Source organism: Notamacropus eugenii, chromosome 6 (genome assembly GCF_028372415.1).
Source record: "Notamacropus eugenii isolate mMacEug1 chromosome 6, mMacEug1.pri_v2, whole genome shotgun sequence".
Classification (NCBI taxonomy): Eukaryota; Metazoa; Chordata; class Mammalia; order Diprotodontia; family Macropodidae; genus Notamacropus; species Notamacropus eugenii.
In genome coordinates this window covers 90274015-90301296 of record NC_092877.1, presented here as the reverse complement: position 1 = coordinate 90301296, position 27282 = coordinate 90274015, and the positions used below count along the sequence as shown (strand labels likewise).

The following is a 27282-nucleotide window of genomic DNA, read 5'->3' as shown; positions in this document are numbered from 1 at the left end:
TTTCCTTATCGTCCTTAACGCTAGTGCTTCCCTCTATTGATAGTCTCCAATGTCTGCATGTATCTTGTTTGTACATATTTGTTTACATGTTATCTCTCTCATTAGACACTGAGCTCCTTGAGAGCAAGGAACTATTTGATGTCTTTTCTTGTATCCTCAGTGTTCAGCATAGTGTCTGCCTCATAGTAGGCACTTAATAAATGCTTGCTAACTAATTGACTAACTGACTTTTAACCAATATTCAAGACATTAAACAATAATTTCATCACATTATTTATATTTATTATGTTTCCTGGCATGGCACTGGCATACTGTCCAGGTTTCATAGGCATACAACAATGACGTCAGCACAATAGCTCTGTACTCCTTCACTTTGGTAGTCAGTCTAATACCTCTTGTCTCCCATACTTTGCTTCGGAGCCTCCCAAACACTGAGCTAGTTCTGCCAATGCACATGTCAACCTCATTATCAATGTGTGCATCCCTGGAGAGTACACTACTGATGTAAGTGGACTTATCCACAGCATTCACAACTTCTCCATTTGCTGTAACTGATGATTCCATGTATGGATGGTGTGGTGGTGGCCGATGGAGCACCTGTGTTTTCTTGGTGTTAATTGTTAGGCCAAAATTAGAAGAAGCAACGGAGAATTGATCCATACTTTGTTGCATCTCAGAGGATGTATTGAGTGCACAATCAACTGCAAACAAAATCATGCACCAACACTCCCTCCACTTTGGTCTTGGCTTATAGCCTTTTCAAGTTGAATAATTTACCGTCAGTGTAGTAACTGACCTTGATGATGTGTTCATCCTCATTGAAAGCATTTGACAACATGGCTTAAAACATCAAGCTAAAATCTGAATCACTTCCATTTGAATTGTCTTAGGAAGATTCTAAAGAATGCCTGCAAAATAAGGTACTAGACACTGAGGTACTTACTTTATACTATACTACTATACTCTAATTAAACTACCAAGCATTCAAACTCTGCTTCAGAGAGTACAACTCTGATGGGCTGGCCAAGTTGTTCGAATTCAAAAAGCACACTTGCCAGAAAGACTATTTTATGGAGAACTCACACAACGTAAGTGTTCATATGGTCAGAAGAAGCAATACAAAGACATTCTCAGGGTCTCTCTTAAGAACTTTGAAATTGATTGTGTGATATAGGAGATACTAGCACAGGACCACTCAGCTTGGAGGGCCCACATCAGAGAAGGTGCTGTGCTCCATGAGCAAAGCAGAATTGAAACACTCAAAGGAAACACATGATGTGCAAATTTAGAGAATCCACCCCAAATGTTCACATGGACTATCTGTGCCCAATCTGTGGTAGAGCCGCTGAGCTTCTATTGGTCTGATCAGCCACAGTCGGACACTTTCAAACTTGACTCTAGCATAGTGATGTCATTTTGGTCCTCTTCAAGAAGGAAGGACAGCAACCAACCAACCAAGCATTGTGTACTTTATCGTTGGCTTGTCCAAGACCACAAAGACCTTGTCAACGGCAGAGTCAGAACTGTAATCAGTTCTTCAGATTTCCAACTATATTTTATTTCTACTGGATTACACCAAAGCTAAGAAGCTATATAATCACTATGAAACATTGTTCACTCTGTGCTGTATTTATTTATAGATGTTCATGTTGTTTCCTTCAAGTAGAATGTAAGCAATCCTTGAGAGCAAAGTAGAGTTTCTTTTTTTCTAGTCTGTATTCACAGTGCCTGATATATGGTAAGCAATTAATAAATAAATGCTTTTTGATTGATTTATAGATATTGTTGCTTTCACCACTACAAATAACTAAAATAATACTTTATAGTTTACAAAGTACTTTAGCATACATTTTCTTATTTGCTTCTCACAACAGCCCTGAAAGCCATATAGGATTATTGGCTTATAAAAAAATTAAACTGAATTAAAATATAGCTTGCAAAGGAGTAAGAATTTCAGAAAAAAATAAAAATATAATCATAGCCCCAGTGGGGCACATTTTAATTCTATTACCTCCCCTGCTTTATATGAATCATTAACTATATTTATATGACTTATAAAACTTCTAAAATTTGATTTTCCATTTATGATTTGAAGGGATAATACCATCTTATTTTCTATATACAAGGGAATAGTTACCAGAGTACTTCATATATTCTTGAATCTATGACTAATGAGTGACAGGCAGGTCCCAGAAATTTTTATAAAACTGAGTAATTATTATAATATGCCTACCAGAAATAAAGTAAATTTGGCTGTCCCAAGAAGATCCCTCAAGATTCTAGCATCATACCCCATCAGATAGTGTTATTGTCTGAGCCCAATTTTTAAACACTGATGGTATGTGAAATAGACCTGATACCACTCAGTATATTTTATGAAGCCTTTTTCAAGGATGCCACAAGGGACCTCTTAACTGGCATGAGAACACATTCTTGTCTCCTGGGAAACACAATTCAGTAAAACAAAAATATCACTGACTGTCTCAAGGAGTTGCATTCACAGATTGCTAAATATGATGACTTATCGTTGAGGTGATTCAAGATGGGCAAGGAAGGTAATTGCTTTGCAGAGTCAGCTTAATGCCATTGTTTAACACAACTGAAGCAGATGGAGGTGATGAAACCAGGACATTCCACATTCAATTAGAGTTCTATCAATACCCCAAAGATGGGAAACTGCAGTTGATGTCTGTGATCACCTCCCCCTTGATGAATTGAGGGAAAACATAGACTAACATTGTCAGCATCCATACCCAGACATCATGGAAACCAATAAACCTAAGACAGTTCTAGACTTAAGAGGTCAACATTTGAAACCCTTTTGTTGCAGTCTGATCTATAGAGTTGAACTCTGTCTCTGATTGAACAATTCATGTCTCCAGTCAACATCACTGTACCTTCCTGACTAAAAAGACCAAGATCCTTTGACCTATCATGAGTCACACTACTTTCTACCTATTAGTGTTACCTTTTGGATCCTTCTGATTGACCCTCCTGTGCCCCTGTCCACTTAGAACAAGATCTTTGATAATTTTCTTTTATTCACCCAACTCAGATCAATTTTCATAACTGAGGAATCTATCCTTGATCCTTCTAGTTGCCTGACTAGTGACTACATCACTAATTTTGCACTAAATGCATAGAAAGAAGAGGGAATTCATGTTTATTTAGATTTCCTGTTAACATGAAAACCCTAATAGGAACATAGATTCATAGATTTAGGGCAAGAAGAGACCTTAAAGAACATCTAGACCAATCCTCTCACTCTGTAGAAGAACTCAGGTCAACAGAACTTAAAGACCTTCCCAAGGACACACAAGCTTCCAGTAGTATGAATGAGATTTCAGTCCCTAACTTCCAACTCCAAATGTGGTAGTATGTGAGAATGAGGTCTTTAAAAGGATGCATGGATATAGTTGAAGCACAGCCATGTTTGACAACTATAAAATTTAAGTTGTAGAGAATGTTAGGTGGTCACAGTACCCTGAATTGCACCTGAGGCTGTCCCATGAATACATACTTAAAAACCACAAGTACTCTCAATTAGTTAGGGGGTTAATTGCTCATACCCTTATCTTATTTAGGCTTAATGGACATCCACTTTGTATAAATGTTGAACTTCCCTCAAGAGGTTCCCTTCCCACCTCTGCAATAGCAGCTGCCCAAGCTTTAAAGAATTGCACACAACCACTGCTGTGAAGATGTCTCCCATTGTGACCATAGTGCCCCGAAAGAAGCTTTCTTATTTTCATTATTAAGGACTATTACATCTCTGAAAGATGTTCTCAGTATCCTTTAAATGCCTTTCCGAAAATAAGGCATTCACCATCATATCAGGCATCTTTCTCTCAAATTGTTCAAATGCATTTCACCTAGTTTTGACCAGAACAAACTGTTTCCTCTACCAAAGAGCATTTCCTACTATAAATATTAAATCTTATACAATCATCCATCTTGAACTAACTCCTATCCATGCTGTAAACAAAATCATACAACACTCTTTGGTAGCAGAAATTTATTGTATATATAGCATCATGTTCAATTTTATGCAATTTAAGTATAAGGAAAAAAATTGGCCCAACATATGTAAAACTATAGGATTAAAGTTTTTTTTTGCTGTATTCCCAAATAACCCGGATTTATTGGTAAAATACAGTGTTCTTGTCAAACTTGAACATTTGGATTTTTATTATTGTTACTTCTATATGAAATCTTGTTATTTTGGCTCAGATAACAAAAAATATTTCTTTTCCAATTTTGAGTGTTATTCTAATTCTATCATATGTTTAAAAAGCCACTAAATTCTAATACAAGTTAGCAAGAGGATCTGAGGAGTATATGTGGAAGAGCAAATCTAAAGTGCATTGAGAAGCATATTGAATCTCCTATTTAATAATCCACATACCTTAACTACCAATATCCCATTTGACTTATAAGATTTAGGTAACTAGAGGGGAAGGGTGAGAAAGTAGGAAGAGTCAACAGAAAATGATTGAAGGTAAAAGAATTTTTTTATTGCTTCAATTAAAATGAAGATTTGAAAACAATTCTATTGACTTTATTTTTTTATTTTATTTTATTTTTTATTTATTTATATTTATTTATTTATTTATATTTATTTATATTATATTATATCATATTATTATATTATATTTATATTATATAATTATATATAATTATATTTATATTATATAATTATATATATTATATATAATTATATTATATTATATTTATTATATTTATTTTATATTCTTTGACTTTATTTTAATCCCACTTGAATCTGTCTCAGAGAGAAGGATGATTCAGTCCTAACCAGGCAAGTTAATAACATTAATATAGATGAAGAGAGAATTTATATGTGCATATGCATTGTTGTGTTCACCCTTTGTTTTCAAAGAAGACCATGACATCAGAGAAATGATGAGATGACTCACACTTGACTTTGTTTTGAGTGAGGGAGGACTGGGCAAGGTCATCAACATCACTTTCTCCTCCTGAGCCATCTGGGTCCAGTGACCATATATAGCTATGTGACCCTGGACAAGTCACTTAACCCTTACTGAAGTGCTTTGCTGTTTCTTTCTCCAACTCATTTTATACATATATATATATACATATATATATATATATATATGTATATATATATATATAAAATATCTGGGGGAGTAACACAATAAGTAAGGTCAGAATTGGAGAGAAAAGATTCTGGTTCATGTTGACAAGCCAGTAAAAAAGAGAGACAGACCTGTAGTGGATAATGCCAGAGAGATTAAAAAGTCAGGGATTCCTAAAACAAAGTTCCTCTTCAGTCTTCCTGAGCATCATTACTGTACACTACTTTCATCTCTTTCTCTAGCAAGAGTCATTTATTGGAGTCATATCAAACACATAACTGTTCCTAAAGCTTTTGCTCTCACTTCACCTCCCTGAGAGACTTCCAGATGAGAAAACAATCCCCATTCTCCTGACTCCAGTTTTCTTCTGATTACTCCCTTTTGGCTTCCTCTCACCTAACAAGCTGAAATACTGCCACCAAAGGCTTCTGTTGTCTACCAGCCCCTACAGAACAGGCCTGACTTTAGCCCACTCCTCATACAGTTGCATTTGATTATTACTGTCATAGGTAGGCAGGTGTGATGACTGAGCTCTGTTAGTAAATACGTGAAATATTGTGGAAAATGGGACGGGCAAATGTCCTCATTTTCAGTAAAGGGTAGAGAACAGTCTGCAAACAACAGGTCACCAAACTTCTCTTTGATTCCTGAGGAATTTCTAGATTATTTCAATAAAGAGATGGCTGATGAACTTCTAGAAAGTGAAGCAATTAGCAAAAAACCAGCATGGTTTCATCAAGAATAATCCTGTCAGACTCTAATCTTATTCCCTTCTCTGACAGGGCTATTAAATTGGTAGATGGAGAAAATGCTATAGCTACAACTAATCTGGATTCTTAGCAAAACTTCTGATAAAGTTCTTTGATTAAGTACATGGATTAAACACCATCAGTCAATTCAGAACTGGTTAGATGCTAAACCCAAAGATTATTCTGAACTACTCTATCAAAATCTTTCCCCACTTTATATTGCCTAATTAGCCCCATACTTTTATCATCAGCCAATTTCTTCTACCCTACCTCCCATGGAGCTAATTTGGTGTCTATGGAATCTTGCCCAAACTCTTGGACTCAGGGTTTACTTTAGCTTCTATCTTAGTATATCCAGATTTGCAGAGGTTTAATTCGATGGCATCTGAAGTTCCTATAAGATGCTACAACATGGTCAGATGTGTCAGAAGTCTATATTCTGGAAAATACATGGAATGAATGGAAAGAATCTTCCATTTCCTGGCTAATCTTTTCTAAAGCAACATTACAAAAAACAATCAGCAAAGTGTCAATGTTGGGTACATCAGGAGCAAAGGATTGTGGACCCACCATAAAAAAAGTAGGCTGAAGGAAAGTTTAAGACATCAGACAGGGCTAGCAGGCAATGATCGAGTTAGAGACTGGGATATAAGGTGAACAATCCAGAGAGACGCTATTCCCAGGTACTCAAGGTTGAAGGAGTCCATGAATATGACAAGATGGCGTCTGGGGATATTCAGTGAAACAGTCAGAGCAAGCATAAGTATAACAGCTATTCTAGCTGTATCTCACTTTAAGATTTCTAAAACACTTTGCATATATTGTTCGATCCAAGCAGCAGGTCAGAAGTCAGACAGACATAGGAACCAGAAAAATGCCAGCTGAGAGAAAGAGTAACACTTAAGAATTGACATGGTAAGAGAAAGTGAGTAGAAGAGACATGAGACACCACTAATGAAGAACTAACTCAAGCAATTTTTCTGTCTTGGGACTATTTTTGTCTCTGCTGTGCTCTTGTTATTGTTTCCTGTGCAGCCAGGGATAGATCCTGCTATCTCTAGTCTAGAATGAGCGGATCATTAGAAATGTCTGGCTCAGGTGACCCATGTGTGGACAAAGAAAAGCAGAAGGTTCTGCAAAATCACATCTCTTCTCCTGCTGTCATTTCCCTTCCCATCCCAAGTCTACAAAGTGAATGGGGTTTGAGTAGAAAGACTGAACCCACATTAAAACATTTTCCTTCCTTATGGAGCCTCTTTCTATTACTCTCTCTCTCTCTCTCTTTCTCTCTCTCTCTCTCTTTTCTTCCTGGGGTTCTTCTTTGACTTTTTCATAGGTTTTTCACCAATTTTGGAGTGTTGCTCATGAAGGGAAGCAGCTTTGTGTACTGAAAATGGTATTGCACCACAAGTCAGGAGATGCCTTCACGTTCCAGATTTTACTCATATTAACTAGCTAGGTGACCATGAGTAACTAACATTTCTCAGTTGATTCATATTCCTCATCCACAAAATGAAGGACATTATATTAGATGGTCTTTAAAGTCTTTTTCAATTCTAACACACCTTTCTTCTCACTGGGATGTGTGGGATGTGGTCACTGTTATTGGACTATCCCCTTGTGCCAGACAAAACACTATTTGACTGCTTGTAACTGGAGTGAGACTTTATGAATTTTTGTTATTAAATGGCTGTAAAGGAGGGGAGAGGACATTGCAGGCATGGGGAGTGGCATGAATAGAACTGGGACAAGGAATTAATGTACCCTGTCAAGGCTTGAAAATAACACACCTTCCACTCCTTCAATCCCAGTGAAAGCATGTGCATTCATTTGAAAAGTGTTATGACAACAAGGGTCTCTTAGTGTAGCACCCTATGTGTTTCTTTTGGGCAGCTGTCCCCCTTATCTATTTCTAGCCCCATCTCTAAACATATCTGTGCATGTTTATGTAATGTGACAAGCCTACTCTGGCGCCACGATAAGGTTCACATAGTAGAGTAATAATGAATTTTGCATAGTAGAGAAATAATGAATTCTGGGGGATTTGTTGGTTTAAAATTTGATTTACATTTGGGAGTTATAAGCTATCTAATTCAACAAACATTATTTATATGTTTATGATCTTCAAAGGTATATGCTGGATGCTAGGGGTACAAAATGAAATGTGACAAAAATCCCCGCTTATAGAAACCTTACATCTTTGTACTTGTTAGTGTACTGACTACATTGCCACCAGGTATCTATGAGAATATCAGGTCAAGTTTCCTGTGTTAGGGCAACTGGTTGTCATTTACATGTTGGTTCCACCCCCTGGAAGGGTAGTCACTATTTCTTAACAATGTTAGAAGTGTGTCTGTGTCCACCAGTCAAATCACTGATCTCTATTGCCCTGTCACGGACCTCTTTTGCCCCTCCCTTCTATTTCACTCTGTTCTCTTTCACGTTACCTCCAAGAATATCCTCTACCACGTTCATCACTTTAGAAAATATTTAATCAAAATGGCAATATTAATAAATAAAGCACTCACCTCTTTATCCTAGACTACATCCTAAACTCTCCTTCTGTCCCTCTTCTACCTTTTCTCTGCAGGGAGAACAAAAAAAAAACAAAAAAACAAACCAAAAATAAAAACAAACCTAACCCCTGGAAACTAAGCTCTTGGAGGCATCCAGCTGGGAACCCAACAAAGGCATTTTGCTCACAAATAAGTTCACTGGTTCAGAATGTGCTGATAAATTAAGCCTGTGCCAATGAACGTAAGAACCACTGGGCACTTGTCAGTCTTAACTCCCCCAGGGCTTCATGTTGTCCTCTTCTCCTTTGAGATGAGATGGTGTGTGGCTTGATCTCTAAATTTATCCCTTCAGTATTAGAAAAACCTGCGGAGTTTCTTCACAGGGAGGTAACTAACATTTCCTGGCTAGCAGAGTACCTCCTAAAGCAAACAACATAAGGTGACTGAGAAAGCTGGCTTGCATCTTATGTTCATTCATTGTACCCTGGTCTCACATTTTTCCTTTCAAATTGCTCAGTCCTTTACCTCACCCACCTGAGTAGGTAGGCACACCACCTCTTGCTGAGTCTCACCTCGATATATTAGTATAAAATGACAATCTCAAAAATGATACTACCAATACAGAGATTAATTTGGTCTATTGTCAATATACCACAATCTGTTTTCAGACTGATTAAATTTCTTAATTCAATTTAGAAATTAGGAGATTACACGTACAGCATATAACAGGAGCAGGCTACCTGACCATAATAACTGGGATATATTTTAGGAAGTGCAGGTAGGGATGCATGTGTGGTCAATATCAAACTCTGCTCCACTATCTTAAGCTCCAAAACACAAAAGAAAATTTCTAAAACACATTTCTAACAATGGCTTTTATAGCAGAACACACTTATAGTATAAAATCCCCACATTTACCATCAATCCATACCAGTAATTTAATGGCCTTCTTCTCTTCCACGTAGATATATTACTGGATTAAATAAATGTTCTTCTTTCATTAGCAAAAATAGTGACTATTCTGAGCCAAAATAAAGAAAAAAGAAAAGTAGCTCTTTTTTCTCTAGTTTTTATTGAGAGGAAAGGAAATTTCTTTTTCTAGTGTCCTAGTAACTATTGAAACAGTAAGGCATTCATGGGTGAGTGACTACATCACCAGCAGTTCTTTTAAAAGTGAAAGAAAGCAAAGTTTAATCAAGCGTGGCTGCTGCAGTTTCCAATGTGCTTGCAAAACTTATTAGGCAGAAGGCTTCTTTCTGACTGCTAAATAAGACTGAAGCAGAATTCGTTTGGGTTTGAGAGTTTCCACAGGAAAAAATACAAAACCATCGTACAGGATGCTTACCAAAGTCATGGCTAGTGAAGGAAATGCAAAAGTGTGCTTTGTGTTCTTTGAAGGCTGCACCTGCAGCTCTGAATAACTGACACAGATAAGTCATATTTTATAAAAGAAGATCAAGTTGGAGATAAATGTCCTTTTTTTAAAAAAAAAGTAAGCATTGAATATTATGCATAAAAAAAAACTTGCAACACGTCTTCTAGGCCTAGTGCTAAGAACAGTGGTTCATTTCAGGAAATAAAGGGAAATCAACAGACCTTGAAGTCACAAACCAAAGGTACGAACAGTACTTAAAACCAATGACAAAGATGCTGTCAGGTAGACATCAGTCTTGGGCGCCGTTATGTGAACAGGAAGTAACTTGGTTAAAGTCTTCAATATGATGAGAAAACCTTTATGGAACACCCCAAATATTCTTTACCACCTTTTCTCCTCCAAGAAACTCGTCTGAGTTACTTCCTTCTCTTAAGCAAAATAAATTTATTGAACTTGGACAAAAGATGAAAACTTACACAAAAACTTAACCCCAAGTACACTTTGTTTACACAAGTTACAGTGTGAACTCAGAACCCACAAATATAAAATGAGAAACAATTTTTACTCTACTTACTTATAAGCTTGAACACAAGACTATTTCTTCTCAAATGTGTATAATTAAACAAAGTACAATTGCATATGAAGTGAAATATTTGTGCACATTCCAGAGACCAATTTAATGTTTTACCCATTTTATTTTATTGCTTTCCAAGCAATTTATTTCTAGTTCTTGCTTTTGTGCTTTAATTAAAAATTTAGCCATTTCCTAATCCTGTTTTTTCTTCCTTTCTTCCCCTCCCTCTCTTCCTTTTTCTTTCTTTTTTATCTTCTGTCTCTCACTTGTATTGAATTATCCTTTGTGTGTGTGGCTTTCTAAAGAAGGATGAAAAGGATGTTTGGAGTTATAATATTTTCCCTCTCAAGATGCAACTTGGAAAATGAATTTTATGATGTTTTATAAACTAAAGTCCACAAGCACACATGGAGGAATAAAAAGCAAAAACTTGAGAGTCAACGAATGCATTTCATCTTCTGTTCCTGTTCATTAGAGTGGATAATTGAGTTGACTGGGTATTTTAAAATGATGCTATTTCTGTCTTATAACTGTAGAGTAAATGGTACACTAGTGACCTGAAAGAGTTAATATACCTCCCAAAGCAATTAGCTTAATACGAAGGAACATGTTCCATGAAGAATCATAGAAACCCACCTGTAATTCACTCAATAGTTATTTATTATCTTCTACATACAGGTTACCGTGCAAGGCAATGTGGGGGGATACCCAGAATTACAGAATCTCAGAGCAAAAAGCAGCCTTAATAGAGTTTATACACTAGTAGGGGGCATAAGCCAAGTTATATACAAACAACAGAATAGATTTTAATTTTACTCTTAGATTTATTATATGCCAAAGATCCTAAGAGTTAAAGCCATTATGAGTCTTTTGTAGAAGGTGCAATGGATACATCTACTCTATACAATAGCTTTCCCTGAGTTCTTTATAAACCTTAACTTCTTTTAAGTCTCATAAAGCAGGCTGGATCACATAAATGCTGGGATCTCCAGGGAGTACAACAAATACCTATTTTGTTCTCACTGAATGTCCAAAAATAATATTTTGAACAGTTTTAGTCACTATGCTATCAAGCGCTATCTTGTGTGATAATTAGCGTTTAAGGGCTTATAGGAAGTAAGAGAAAGGAAAATTCATTTCAACTAGGACAGTCGGGGAAGGCTCTATAGAGAAGGTAGGAGTTGAGTTAGCCCTTGAAGTATGGATAGTACTTTTATTAGTAGGCAGGAAGGGTTAGGATGTTGCAGGTAGGAGGTAAAATAAATAATCATCCAGAGGCAGAAATAAGTATGTATTGCAGGAGGATCAATATAGGATGAGAGATTAGGATATAGGTTAAGGTTTGAGAGTGGTATATGGAAGTGTAGTGAGAGATACAGATGGATATGAACATTGTGACAGATTATCACAATGAATACCCATCAGACTGAGATCCGATTCACATACGTATGTAAGTGCATGTGTATATGTATATATGTATGCACTCCTATATATCACTCTCAATCCTTAACCTATGTCATCCTCTCTCACCCTATGTTCATTCTCCTGGGATACATACTCACTGCTGCATTCAAATGATTGATCATTTTATGCATCCTACCTGCAACATCCTAACCCTTCCATTCTACTAACAGAAATACTATCTATCCTTCTAAGATTAACTTAATATATCTACACATATACATTGAGTAGTGCAGATGAGTTTAGTTCTTTGAAATGTTTAGTTCGAGAAACTGTCTCAACTTCAAGTGAAAATACTCATCAGACCGATGGAGATGGTTGAAGGTCAGTGGAGAAACTGGACATTTAGACTTGGCAACCTGAAGCTATGGGAATGTATGAGCTTCTGGAAGCTGATAGCATGAGGGTAACCGGAGGGTTGTTCAATTCAGAGTCATTAAACAGAGGTCAGAGAAAGAGAAGGAAAACTGGGCCAAAGAGGTCTGGTTTTGAGAAAGTTATGGGTGGTTAGCATCAAATGTGGGAGAAAGATTTTGGAAAATGTAGAGAAGGCCAGGTGATTCGGTCATTAGTGACCTTTCTTGAGTTAGTTTCTGAAGAATTGTGAAGTCTTTTCTTTTGTTAAAGCATATGGGTGACCAGGGTGGAAACTGTGGGCATTCTGACTCTTCAGTGGTAAATTTTGGGTAGGAGGAATACTTTCACGCTAAACAGGGACTTCCTTTTACCACCTACACATGGTCAGCTCTACACAATCGAGAATTGTAAAAGATCATGATTGCTTTAGAAGTCCTTCCTGGCTGTCTCTACCAAGACTACTACATCTTTTAAGGAAATACAATCTCAGTGCAAATCTTATAGCAGAGATTTAGAGCTATGAGGGACATTAAAACTTAAAAAAAAAAAAAACAAACCCTTAAACTGCTTTAATTTTTCAGTTGACCTTTGCATTAAACCAGCTTGTGAGAAAAGCCAAGAAAGGGGAAGTTTCAGGAATTTAGAAATGCAGCATGATGTAATGGAAAGCCCATGCCATCTTGAATCAGAAGAAGTGGGTTTCAATCCTGACTCAGCCATTTACCACCTGGTGTGTTCTTAGCAAGGCCATTTCAGTTGTCTGGGGCTCAGTTTCCACATTTGCAAAATAAATGGGGTTAAAATATATGAACAGGAAGGAAGAATTCCAAGCTATCAACAATCAGTTGACAAAACATATTTCTAGTCAGAGTCAAACTCAAATAGAAATGGTGGGAGGGGAACTAAATCATACCTAGACAGAAAAATCCTTATTAACATTTTCTATGTTTTATTGTATTTTTGTTGAACATTTCCCAATTATATCTTAATCTATTTCTGGCTGTACTTGGGAATGTTGTGGGCTGTGTTCTCTGACCTGTTTGATACCTCTGCTGTATCGCTGGAAAGACCTCTATGAATGGATGCACAGTGAAGCAGGCAGAACATCACTGAGAAAAAAACAGCTTTGAAAGACTAGTACTTTTGATCAAGGCAGTGATAAACCATAAATCCAGAAGACTAAAGGAGAAACATTCCAGGCCCCTGCCAGAGGTGACCAACTTAAAACCCAGGTTCAGACGTAGATTTTCCCGCACGGCCAATGGGAGAACTTGGTTTTCGGGACTATTTATGAAGGATCCATCCCCCCTCCCTTCTTTCCTTTCTGCCTTTTTGTTTTCCTTGCTCCTTTCTTTTTCCTTTTCCCCCTCCCTCGCTTCCTTCACTTTCTTTTTCCTTCTATTCTCCCTCCCCTCCTCCTTCCATTCCTCCCTCCCTCCCTTCCTTCCTTCCTTTCTTCCTTCGTTCCTTCCGTCCTTCCAGGGGGCAGGGGAAAGGTTAGATTTTAAAATATACAAATCATTATTTGAATTAAAAATAACCAAAAAACCAAACAAATGAGTTGGAAAAGATGGTCCGTATTGCTCACCCTCCCACGCTGTCTGGCTAAGAGTTAACGTGACTTTTTACCCTGGCAGCCCATGGGCGCCCCCTGCGCTCGGTGGCAGAGCCCCTGGCTGGGTCAGTGGGTGGGGGGCTGCTCCCCCCGGGGTCCCCTCAAAGACGGGCGGCGTGGGAGCCGGGCGGCGCCCGAGGTGAGGACTGAGAAGGGCAGCGGGACCCTGAAAGGTGGAGCGGGCACTGAGTCAGCCGCTCTAGCAGGCGGCGGAGCGGGGACCGCGGGCCGGCCGCCCCCGCGGGTGAGCCGGGGCTCCACAGCGCGCCTCCGCCGACGCGCGCGGCTTTCCCGGCTCCGGAGCTTCCCTCCCCCGCGGCGCTCGGCTGGGTGAAGCCTGAGCAGAAGCTGCGGAGGGTGGCAGGAGGAGGAGGGAGGAGGAGGAGGAGGCGGAGACACCTGGGCATGGGAGCTGGGCGCCGGGGGCGCGGCTCTTCCGGGGTTGCGCCGCCTGATCGCTCGCTCGCTGGCTCGCTCACTCGCTCGCTCTCCTGCCCGCCACCTCTCCCAGGTGCTGCTCAGGTGCGCGCGGCCCCGGCCCCAGGCCGGGCTCTGACAGCGCCGCACGCGCCCGCCCGTCCGCCCGCAGCAGGAGGAGGAAGAGGAAGGCAGCGGAGCCCCCCGGCCGCCGGCACCTCGGTGCCCGTCCGGCTGCCGGTGCGTCCAGTCCTGAGTAAGTGCTTGGAGATCCCGGGCCGCGCCGAGTTTCTTGCTCTAAGGTGGTGGGGATTTAAAAAACAGTAAACCGAACAACTTTTCCTCCGTCATTTTCTAGAGCGAAGCGTGCTTGGCTGGGGTCCCTGCCCCTTTCATTGGGCTTCTTGGCGTGGGCGTCTTCAGGGAAATCAGCCGCAGAAACTGACCCAGGGCTGGGAACTCCCTCTGCTGCTGGGATTTGTGGAGGGGGACAAGCCGTCTCCACAGGCCTCTTATTTAAAAAAGAGAAAACCCGGCTTGTCTCCCAAAGGGTCTGCGTTCACTGAGCTGCAGGAATAAAGTAGTTATTTACGGCGTGCAAATAATGCCTTGGGTTTGCTTGACTCCTGCGCCCGACAGCTCCCAGCTTGTTAGGTTACACTGTATCCTCGTAAAAAGGCCCGGTTAATTATCTCTAATTACAGGAGTTTGACCTTCACTTGCATGAAAGTAATATTATGTACAGGAAAATAGTGTGTTTTACAGATTTCGGGCAATCTCTTGCCATGAAGACTTTGAAATACAGTTGTTCATATTCTGGTAATATTAGGATTTGTTTAATTTCGGATTGTTTTTTTTTTTCCTTTATAGGTATTTAAAACATTTTTCTGTGATCTTTTTTTTTTACTTTGGGTTGTAAGTTCTATTTTGTTACATAGTGAAATAGAAGGCCTTTGATAAGGAAAACAATGTAAGAAAACGATGGAGGTTGTGTAAGGTAATCCTGAAGTTGTCAGTTTCACTTGGATGTTGCAGCCTCACTCAGAGAATTGCCCTTGAAGTCAGTTGTTGAGATCCAGGTCTGGAGAGAAAGAAATGGATTTGTATTTAAAAATAAGCCATTTTGTACTTTACGTTTGATGTTCTTATAATTCCTAATTATAGTACTGTACTTACAAGGTCAGAATTGATTTTCCCCCCCCACTTAAGCACTTTGTGCCCACACTGGCTTATTGAACAGTGCCCAGGAGTACTTGGAAGCTTGAGGTCATGCTTTTTTCTAAAAGGAAGTTCGTTTAATTTTGTTTAAAATAAGAAGAGAATACCAATACGTATTTACTTGACCTTCATGAACTCACTGGAGAAACACATTGAGGGCAAAAATTGGAGAAGAAAATAGGCTATTTCATAATGTTTAAAAAGTGGGTCGTGAAAGTAGGATAAAAATCTACTGGTGTGGAAGCAGATATTTCCAGTTCTTTTTTTACACACTGAATACACTTATACACAATTTAACATGGATCTTAAATTTGAAGCGTTAAAACCTTGGCTTGTGGTACTCAACAAGGATTTATTTAAACTAAAACATAGCTAGGGGGTAAATTGAATGACTCTTTAAAACTTATTTATGTGGGTGTGTATACATGTTTGTATTTTTCTACTTCCTCCAGAGACTTGTCAGATTTAATATGAGTTGGCCAACATTGAATGGTTATGCTGATGGTAGTTAAATAATCTAATAATTTTTTTTCCCTTAATGACTATCAGTTTCTATACTAAGCATTGAATAAGTTTCTGAAAAATGATTTTTGAGCTACTGTAGATGAAGTTTTGAACTTGAAGAAAGTAGTATGATGAACTCAACATTTCCATTAGTCTGCCAACAGTCAATAAACATTTATTAAGTGCTTCTTATGTGGCAGGCGCTCGGCTAAGTACATGGAATTAGGGTAGTCCAAGGCCCTGATCTATGGCTTGAAGCTGGGAGACTGTTTCCTTTAAGGTGATGTGACTATTTCTGAGTTTTCATTAATATAAAATTTCCTGTATATGACCCTTGCTCAAAGGGACTTTATAATGATATATATTTATAAACAGGAATAAGTTGAAGCAATGGTAACATTTCCATACAGAGAACTAGTGAACACCAGTTTTGAAAGTAATCTTGATCAAAGATGCTAATAAAAGAGACAGATTTAAAATTATATTTATTGCTTGAACCACCCTCTTATAACTATTAGGCATTTCTTCCCTTGATAGTTTTGTAGGGCGGTGGGGGAATTTTCCTTCTGGTTATTACTAAGATGGCCAAATCTTGTAATTGTATGTAATAATAACATGAAACTCAGGTTCATCCAGTAAGTCTTGAAGTGAGATTATGCACCTTTTCTTTTTTTCCAAGGAAAATCTGAAATTATTCTGTGCATCATTCTAGTTATTTTCATCTTTATCCAGATTAAATCTGTATTTGTGGAAAAGGCATCCCATTTCTCTATCTTGCTAATTAAAATGATGCTGAAACCATTATGTTATTCTTTCTTCATCTCTCCTTCCACCCCCCTAGCCCTCTAATCCTTGATGGCAATCAGAGAGTATTTAGAACTTGATGTACATATTCACAAGAAGAAATTGAGTTTGGGTCCTAAGTGAATTTCTTGACTCTTTTCCTTGTCATTGACTGTCAACGTTCAGCATCCGATTTCTCTCAGTACACAGTATGAGTGATTATCTGATCCCAGGGAGTAGATCAGAATCTCTTTTCCCTTTGAAGTCCTTTCTGAGAGAGGTATGTGTTTGTAGTTTAGTAATATTTTAGTCTAAGACATTAACAATGAAGCAGTATGGAGAGATAAATAATTTTTAGAAATTTAAATACCCAAAAAAGTTCATACACATATGTGTGTACATATATATATATATGCATATCATGCAGATTGATGCAAAAGATTAAATTTAAAGAGGCCAAGTACTTGTAAATGGAAAAAAAATTCTCACATTATTACTGATGCTTCTGTCAGATAAATGATTATAAGTTGATTCATAAACGCCAGATTGACAATGCTGATTAAGTTGGAAGAAGGTAGAGGCACTCAAGAGGGTTGAGGTTACTCAAGTCAGTCAATACTATTGGCCATGAAACCCATCACTGGAAAGTAATAGAAATTTTAAACTTTAACAACAAAAAAAGATATTTGAACTTCAGAGCAGTAAATTGCTTCTAATTGACATGAATCTTAAAAATAAAGCAGACACAAAATTTAGTGCCCTTTGAAGAAACTACATTAGGGAGTTTATATAGGATATGTGCAAGCATTCAGTACTTCGCAGAAGGGCTGGTTCAGTGATTAGATCCAGATCTATGAATGTAGTAGTTTCTGTTGTAATCAATAAAGCAATAAGTATTTATTGAAAACTTACTCTGTGGGATACAGAGAAAAAGCCAAGAAACTATCCCTGCCCTCAAGATGCTTACATTTTAATGGGAGAGACAGTCTGTACAGAAATAGGTATATACAAGATGCCCACTCTATCTGGAATCCAATTCTGGATGCTGAGGAACATTCTGTTTAGATACGATTGAATCCGTGCCCTCATGAAATTTAAAAGTTCGTTAGAGAAAAAAGGGCAGTGCAAGTAGTTAGGATATAAAATAATTCATACTGAACATTCCCAGGATTGTTAAATAAAGTGTTATATGCATTTTGAAGGGAAAATGGGAGAATTTGATATGCATGGGGGAGGTAGAATTTAGTTTGAGTTTTAAAGAATGAGTAGGAGATGTCAGTCAGGGAGCAGGTAGGGAGGACTTTCTAGGCCAAGGGAAAAACACCATGAAAAGTTTGGAGGGAGAAGAGTATGCAATGTTTGAAGCAGAGGGATAATCCTAGGTAACCTCTACTGGATATATCATCATGGAATTGTGTGTCAGGAAAAGAAGATGTGTTAAGAACAAGGGATGACTAGTACTTAGCCCAAGTGTTCCATTGTTTTTCTCTTGATGTCAGGGGAAAGCAAGGAAGCTCTCCAGCACATTGGGTGCAGCCTCGGTAACAAACTTTTGGAAAACATAGACAGCCATCACAGGTTGGGCAGGCGTGGATGGCTTGTGATCTGCCTCATTGGAGGGAACTTTTGAATCAATGAGAGCACAGATCCATTTGAGTCTTTGAAAGTAACCTCAAAATAAAAGAACTTGTCAGTAGGAGAAAAGTATCAAATAATACATCCTTACAGTGTGATGTGAACCTATAGAACAGTAGAAATTCACTGTTAAGTTTTACTTTTTAAGTTTTGCAGAGGACTTTACTCACAACCAAGCCTCTCAACTACAGATTGCACATATTACTAATGCCATTTTACAGAAGAGGAAACTGATGCTGAGAGAAGTTGTGACCTTCCCACTGCTTAGAGCTTGGAGTCTACTGACAAAGTGCCTACTATGTGCCAAGCATGATGCTTGGTGTGCAAAAGTAGTTTTGTTCCCAAGGAGTCTACGTTGTATTGGGAGAGGGAAGATATAACAAGTTGGCAGATAAATAATTAGAGAATATATTTAAAGTATCCAGTGGATTTTGGGGGTGTGTGTGGAGTAGGATGACAGTAATGATTAGGAGAGGTGTACTTGAGCTAAGCCTTGAAGGTTCCAAGAGGCAGTTGTATTCAGATACAACCTACGTAAAGATATGGAGATGGAGAGATGGGAGTCTTGCATGGAGAATACAAACAAGACGACTGACTTAGCTGGAGCGTACAGTGTATGAGTGTGAGTGATATATAAAATGATGCTAGAGCAAGATCATAAAAGTCTCTCAATGCCAAAAAGAAGAGTTCTTATTATAAAGGAAAGGTCTGAAGCTTGTTGAACAGGGAAACAATGTTGTCCGACCAGAAATTCTTTAGGAATATTTAGGAATTTGCCAACTGTGTAGATTAGGGGTAAGAGGACACTAGAAACCAATTAGGAAGCTATCTATGGCAGAGAGGTGAGGGCTGTCGTCCAGGATGATTGTGGTGTGAATGGAGGACATAACCTTGGAGAGCCTATAGTCACTTCTATACCGTGTTGGGGTTTTATAGAGTCCTTTATGGAATTATTTTATTTTTATTGATGAAAACAAGTATGCTGTTTTTAGTACCTATAGACCAATATGACATATTTAATCTGGACAAAGACGGTATCACAAATACAAATTTGTATTTAATTTACTTCTTAGCAACAGTGACTCCTAATGGCTTCTTAACTGGTCTCCTTGCCTCCAACCCCTCAAACATCCATTCACTGCTGCCCAACTAATCCTAAATTCATAGCAGCAGGTGTCTTTTCCTTCGAAACTCTCAGTGACTCCCTCTGACCACCAGAGAGTCCTTAGTGCTTAGCTTGGTATTCAAAGTTCCCACATTTTTAGTCTTATCGCTTCTTTTCTATGCCAGCCCCATAGTCTAGCCAAACTGGTATACTTTACCTACCCTATAAAACCTCTGTGTGCTTTGCTTAGTTTCTGCTGATGCCCTGTTTTCTTCCCCACTCCATTCTCCACCTTTGGAAAGCCTCTCATGATCATTCATAGGCAGAAATGATCTCTCTGTATGTTTCAAATACTTTGCTTATAATATTTATTTTATACTGTCTTGTATTTCTTTCTTATGCATAGGTCTTTTTTCCTTCACCAAAGTCTCAGGTTTTGCTGGAGGGGGACAGTACCACAAACATTAGCATATATACAAATAAATAAATACACTCATGTATATATAGTCCTCTATCAATCTATATAGTCATAGGATCAGAGATTTGATGTTAGAAGGTTATCTTAGAGATCTTCACATTCAGTGCTTTTTTTTTTTTACAGATGAAAATTCAGACTTATTTGAGGTTACTTGGCTGAGAGAACCCTTTGCATATCTAAAGCTTTTTCTACTATTCCATCCATATATTCTACCTTGGGAATTAAAAAAAAAATAGCAACACAAAAGAAAACAAGCAGTAATAACAGAAACTCTTCGCAGAACCCAATGGGGAAGTAAAGTCAGAAAGATCTGAACATATGTTACAGAACATATTCTTTTATTAAGGGGATTTGTTCTGTGAAGTTTGGATTCAGTCAAAGGGCTGCGCTTGAGGACCTAGAGGGCTACTTGTGGCTTCAAGGCCTCAGGTTCCCCACCCCTGGAATAAGTGGAAGTCAGGAAAAGCTTCCTCAAAGCTGTCCAGAATTAGAGCGGTATGCTTCATGGATTTCTCCGGTTGGAAGGCCTCAAGTCGAATCTGAATATTGGGACTAGTTGTCTGCAGAGGTCTCTTTCAGCTCTTAAAATGTATTCTTCATTCTTCATCCCTGTTTTCTATGCCATTAGATGGGCAGTAAGTCATAGGTATAAGCCTTAAAAAATGGATATTTTGCTTTTTTATCACTCTATTTCTTTAGGTATATATTCCTTTACAGAGAGTCATCCCTTATAAAAAAAGAATGAAAGAGAAAGAGGAAAAAGAAAATCCACAGATCCAACTACCAAATCAACTGAGTCTGACAATATCTGCAGCGGAACCCAAGGATTGTCATCTGGGCCAAATCCTAACCATTTTTTTAACCAATCTTGAATGTATAAGTGGATTTTTAAGTTTGCTGAAGATCTTTTGAAATGATTGTTATCATAGCAAATCACAGAAATCATCAGAGCAGTTGAACCAATCTGAAAGGACCTAATCACAAAATTAGTATTGAAGTCAAGGTTACTATTTATAAGTGGAAAAGTAAAGAGTGTTCTGCAGCTAAACTGGTCCTACACAGACCCAAATCTTAGTCCCAAAATTCAGTGGAATGAAGGATTTTGAGTCCTGGAACACTTTTAAACAATTATCTCTGGTTTCTGTTTGTAAACCCAGACTCTGTACTTTCTAAACTGACCTGACTGGATGTTAAAATTTATGTGCTGGTCACTCTTAGAATGAAATGTAGCAGTTTCATGACTGTAGTCCAGTGACTTACATTAGCACTATACATGAGCATGTAGCTAGAAGTCAGGTTTGTGTGCTACTACATCCTCAGCAACCCCAACTGTTATATGAGTGGCTTCTCAACCTCATTCAACCTAGGAATTGACCCACTACTTTCTATATCTCTACCATTTCTGCTTTCATGGGGACTCAAAAAGTTGAACTCTTCTAATTACCAAATGATTAAAGCCCTTACTTCAAAGATCTTCCAGTCCAGGATTTAAAATGCATTTTCTAACCCTAGTCAATTAGTTCAAAAACCAGATGGACTGCTTTGGCAAGAATCATGAAAGAGATGAAAGCTTATTAAAGCTGATGATACGATCAGCACTTGATTGTTGAGATAGTATCTGAACCTAAATATTATCTACTTTTAATAAGGACTTTTCAGAATGAGTGAAGGCAGAGTGGCAACTTTGCCTTTTACCGAATGAATAAGAGGTAGATGCAAAATCTTAAATTCTGAGAGTGAGATTTTAACAAAACTACTTTTTTCAGTGTGACCACTGATAAAGAAAACTCACTCAAATTTGACCTTTTTTTCTTAAAAGTATCCTTTCCTCTTGGACCATGTGGCAAAATCTTGTATCCAGATCATTTTTTTTTTTGTCTTTCAATTCTCTAATATTCCTGAAAGTACATTCCCCTATTCGTTGGCAGCATGGACATATTTCTTGCCAGTCTTTCTGGTCACACAAGTCTGTGTAAAAATATTATTTTTTAGCAAATACCATATACTTAAGGTACTTTGAGAATAAAAAAGGACTGATCATAGGCAGTTATGGATCAATTAGAAATAGGAAGTCAACAGAAATCTATTATAGAACCACAGAAGACATAAAGTACAAATTGGTTGGTAACTCCAAACAGCAGAGGCAATTGGACAATAGATTGATCGATGGAGACTGTGATAGTATGGGAAAGACTCATAACTGAAGTTAGATTGGGTGCTAAGACATGGGGGACAGGTAAGGTGAAAAGATCAGTTAGGCAGTTAACTTACATTGATTAAATGACTACTGTTAGCCAGGCATGGAGCTAAGCACTGGGATACACAGAAAGGCAAAAAAATTCCCAATTCGTGCTATCAAAGATCTCTCAGTCTAATGATCAAGTATGATATTTCTGATCAGTGGGCAAGAGACTGACATGATTGAAAGGTGTCGAGGCAGAAATACGTGCTCCAACACCACCCTATATCCTTTGGTACATCAGTACTTGCAAATATCAATAATTTCATCTGTGTAAGTACTCTCCAATGATGCAGGTCTGAGCCTATCAATACCTTCTTGTTCTAGTTCCAATTCTCCAGAGGCAGAGAAGAGAAAAGCAGTGGACCAGTCATGTAGTGTTGGCTCCCAGTTGGATACTAATTTCTTCCTGACTCTTAAAAAACAATTCTTTTTATTGCTGCTTTTTATTTTACGTGGTGTTTATTTCTGATTAGTTCTTCTACCCAGTGAGTCATCTTCTGTCATACAGATGTTAAAAGAAATAAATTTAAAATCAAATATAAAAAATTAAAATTAGCAAAACCCACTAAAACATCAACAGTTATTGATAGTATAGATAATATTCTATACCCACAGTTTCTTCACCTCAGCAAATAAAAAAAGGAAGCACCTTTTATCAACTTCTTTTCAGGGGCAAAAAAGTTTCATTAAAATGATGGAGTATCCAGTTTCATTTTATCGTTTCATATACAATATTGTCATTATGTAGATTTTTTCCTTGTTCTGCTGACTTTATTGTGTTGGTTTGTATTAGTTTTTCTGCAATTTTCTGATTTCTTCATTTTCATCATTTCTTATGGAGCAGTAATAGCCATTATGCTTATGTACCACATTGTAACTCACTGTTTCCCAATTGACTGGCAAATGCTTCTTTGCTATTAAAATTGCTGCTAAAGTATTTTGACATATATTGGACTTTATCATCCATTCTGTTACAGGAATATATCTAGTAATGAAATCACAGGGTTAAAGGGTGTGAACATTTTAGTCACTATTTTTAAGCATGATTTTAAATTGCTTTCCAGAATGGTTGAACTAATTCATAGTTCCACCAATAGCATATTAGTATACCAGTCTTGCTGTAAACTGTCCAACCCTCTAACGTTGACTTAGTTCCTTGTTTTGTCATCTTTGCCAGTTTGATGTATGTGAAGTGAAGCTTCAGAATTGTCTTGGTTTATATTTCTCTTATTAGAAATTTGGAGCAATCTTTAAAAATTTAGAAGTTTTCTTTTGAAAATTAGTTGTTCTTTAATAAGAAGGCCCAGCCACCCAACTGGGTGCAGCATTCTTTTTCACAACCACCCTTACCCAACTCAAGTCTGAAGGTATCCTGTCATGATATTGCCTTCCCAGTCATTTCTGGTTCTGGGCCCCTTTGGGCCTTTGGATACATATAGATGTGGCTTCTCATGTTGCTTTGATGAGGGGGGAGTTGAAAACTACATTCTTTCTGATCAAGTGGAGGACCATCAGTGACTGTGTTCTGAGAACCATTTAGTTATCATCTATGTTGCTGCACACTGAGAAGCTTTGGACCATTGGGCATTTCCATGACAGCTGAAGTAAATCTTCATTTACTCAATTTGAATGTGAGCTCTTTGAGACGGATGACTATATTGTTTTTCTCTTTGTTTTTCCAACACTTAAAACTGTGACACATAGAGAACGCTTAATGTTTTTTTTTTAAATTCTATTTTAGCACTTATTCATTAGACAGTGGCACCTGGTCTTATGTATTTGTGTTAATTTCCTGTGTATCTTGGATATCAGAATCTTCAGAAACATTTGATAAGTATTTTACCCATTTGAGATTCCTTTCTTTATCTAGCCACAGTGTTGTTTTTTTTAAGTGCTAAAGCCTTTAAACTTCATGTAAAGGAAATTTGTTTTATCTTGCTGCATATTTCAGACTGAAGTGTTCTGAGGATTGATGCTTATTCAGCATAGCAGCGTATCTAAATGATCACGTTTGTCAGTCAGCAAGCATTTATTAAGTGTTTTCTATGTTTCAGACACTGATAGGCATTGTGTATATAAAAACAGAGAATGAAGCAATTCTTGGTCTCTAGGAGTTTACATTTTATTGGAGAGAAAATATGTACATGTATTAGTATGTGCAGATAAAATACATGAAGAATAAATGTGAAATAAATATAATGTATTTGCAAGTTGAGTTCAGGACAAGAATTATAGAGGGTGGTGCTTGGTTTTGAAAATAAGAGAAATTTTGTGAGGTATAAATGAGAAGAAAGTACACCCCAAATATTGGGGGTAGTTAAATAAAAAGGCACAAAGATGGAACCTAGAATGTGGATGTGTGAAAAATAAGGAGACAGTCCATGTGGCTTGACATAGTATTCAGGAATGGGACTAATGTTTTAATGAGGCTAGAAAGATAGGTTGAGGGCAAATTGTAAACAACTTCAGAAGCCACGGATGCTTCTTGAGTAGGGGAATAAACTTGGGCCTCTGTGTTGAGGATGGATGGGAGAAGGGAGAGACCTGTGATAGAGACACTAGTGGGGAATAGTTTGAACAGGAAATGGAGAAGTCCAGAACTAAGGTATAGAGAGTAAGGGGATGGATAAAAGAGAATTGTGGAGATGGAAATGGCAAGATTTGGCAACTGATTGTATATGTAAGGTGAGGCAGAGTGAAGAGTGCAGAATAACGTAGAAGCTACACATCTGAGAGACTAGAAGAATGGTGGTGCCCCTGGCAGAAATGAGAACTTACTTAGTTATCTCAAGGGAGTGCTATGGATTTCACATAAAATTGTGATGGTGAAAGCACTTAAAGATAAAGATCCATTGTATAAAAATTAAATAGTTCAGTACTTTTAGGCAGTGTGAAAAAAGAAACAATTTGAAGTTAGAGAAAAACAAATAGATCCTAATAGCTTTAAGAAAGTTTAGATGGTATGGCAAAGAACTTTGAGCAAGTATCTGGACAGATGCTGATTAATGGAAGGTGGATGAGTAAACTGTCTTTGGAAGGGTTAATTTTGAAACCAGTTTTAAGAATGTCATCTTTTGTACAAATACTGCGCTGTTTGTTTAGGCACCAAAGTATTCCCCATACCACATACGGTTAGTGAGGAATTAGGATTTATAGAACGTAGCCAGGCAGTCAGGTTGCATAGGTGGCATGGTGTGATCAAATGGCAAAGAAAAGCCTTCTTTCTCTTCCAGTTACCTTTGGCTGACCTTTCCTGGTACCTTACTTGTGTTCTATCAGCATTGCTTAAAAGAAGTGATTTTCTTGGGGAAGCTATTAAAAAGCACCTGTCCTGGCTACATTTTTTTACTGATATACTAGAAGTCTCTCAATTTGTCTCATGCGATTTTGTCTCTTGCCAATGTCTGAAAATCGCCTAAGGTCTGAGAATTTCTTTCCTGCCCTGCCCCCTTTTGAAACTCTATTTTTGTCAAACTTTTGCCCATAATTGCCCCCCCCCGGAAAAAAAAAGCCAAACTGGAAGCCATCCCTCCTTTCTGCAATTCAGAGTGTGTTAAGAAAAAGCTTCATATATTTGTCATAGTTGGTTTTGTACAAATAGTTGTTTGGGTACATGTCGTATCACTTGATTCCTTAGAGGGACAGGGATCCTTTCTTAGGATCTCCCCAACTGACTATTACTGTGGACTGTACATATAAGGCACTTATGGTATATCAATAAGGGATCATAATATCTTTAACCCTATAAATGATTAGTTGTTTCCTAGCTGAAAGCAAGGTTTTGAAAGAATTTGAAACAATTAGTTGGTATATTGGAAATAATACAAGACTTGGAGGTAGAGACCCTGGTACTGTTAATTGACTCTAATGACTATGTGTTAATCTCTTTTATTTTATAGTTGAAGAATAAGATATTTGGGAAGTTAATAATGTCTACACTGCCTAGGACACAAGGTTGTTGTGAAAAACACTTTGTAAATGAAAAAGTGTTATGTGAATGTGACTGGAAATGGGAAAGGTCGGGGATCTACGTATTGGATTTTCTTATAATATCACTGAGATACATGGGAAGCCGGTTGTCACTTATTTTCCAGGGGTATGGGAGAAGAGAGAGTAATTTGGAGGGAATATCACAAAGAGAGTAGAAATTAAGGTGGAAGTAAGAAACCATAAAATCTCAGAGGTCATCGAGTTGATTATCAGAAGGAAATAGAGAATATATATAATGTCGTTCCTTTGCAAATTAGTCTCCTTTTTAATTATGAACTTGACATAAATGAACATTGCCACATCCAAAGCACAAAAAAGGGAATTGTATATGAAAGTTTGATTTACTTTTTTCCCCAAGGTTATATTAAATTTAACATGATAGCCTTAATGCTGTCTTGTTGCCTATATCCACATCTAAATGGCCTTCTGTTTTCTTCTGTGCATTTTAAAGATGCTTCATTTTCATTCTATCCTTTTTTCTTGCATCACCATTCCTTGCATTCCCATCCCCTTAACACCCTCCCCCCCAAAAAAACAGTTCTTCTTTGACCTCTGCCAAGAGATGGGCTTCATACTTTTATGATCAGCTTTACTGAGTCATGTGTGGTTATTGCATTGATTAGAATTTATGAGTCTTTGAACATTGATTTTCTTTAATCATGTTGTGGTTGTGTAAGTTGTTTAGGTTCTGGTCACTTCACTGTATAGCAATTCATTCAAGTTTTACCAGAAAACATCTGAATCTATCCCCTTAATTGTTTCTCGGGTCAAAATGGTCTCTTCCATTATGTGCCATTATTTGTGCATTTTCTAGTTGATAAGTGCCTACTTCCAATTCTTTCCTACAATAAAAAAAGTACTGATATAAATGTTTGAACAGATGAGTCCTTTTTTCACTTTCTTTGATCTCTTTTTGGGGCATATAGTGGTATTAGTGGTATTGGTAGGTCAAAGGGCATGAAGAGTTTAGTGATATTTTGGGGTATAGTTCCAAATTGCTTTCCAGAAGAGTTGAGTCATTTTTCAGCTTCAGTAACGTTAATGCACCTATCTTCCCACAAGTCTTTTGACATTTGTCATTTTACATTTTGTCATTTTTTGCCAATCTGAGTGTGAGGTGGAATCTCAGAGTAGTTTTAATTTTTTGCA

General features: G+C 37.8%; 1 protein-coding gene across 2 annotated transcripts in view; it reads left to right on the top strand.

The window, feature by feature from the left end:
* The first annotated feature begins 14190 nt into the window (after positions 1-14190).
* The window catches only part of ARAP2 (ArfGAP with RhoGAP domain, ankyrin repeat and PH domain 2), a 228206-nt gene continuing 215114 nt past the window's right edge, over positions 14191-27282 (top strand). For both annotated transcript variants that reach the window (XM_072620438.1, XM_072620439.1), the window contains exon 1: positions 14191-14434. The gene's annotated coding sequence lies outside the window, so the exon portion shown is untranslated. The remainder of the gene's footprint in view (positions 14435-27282) is intronic.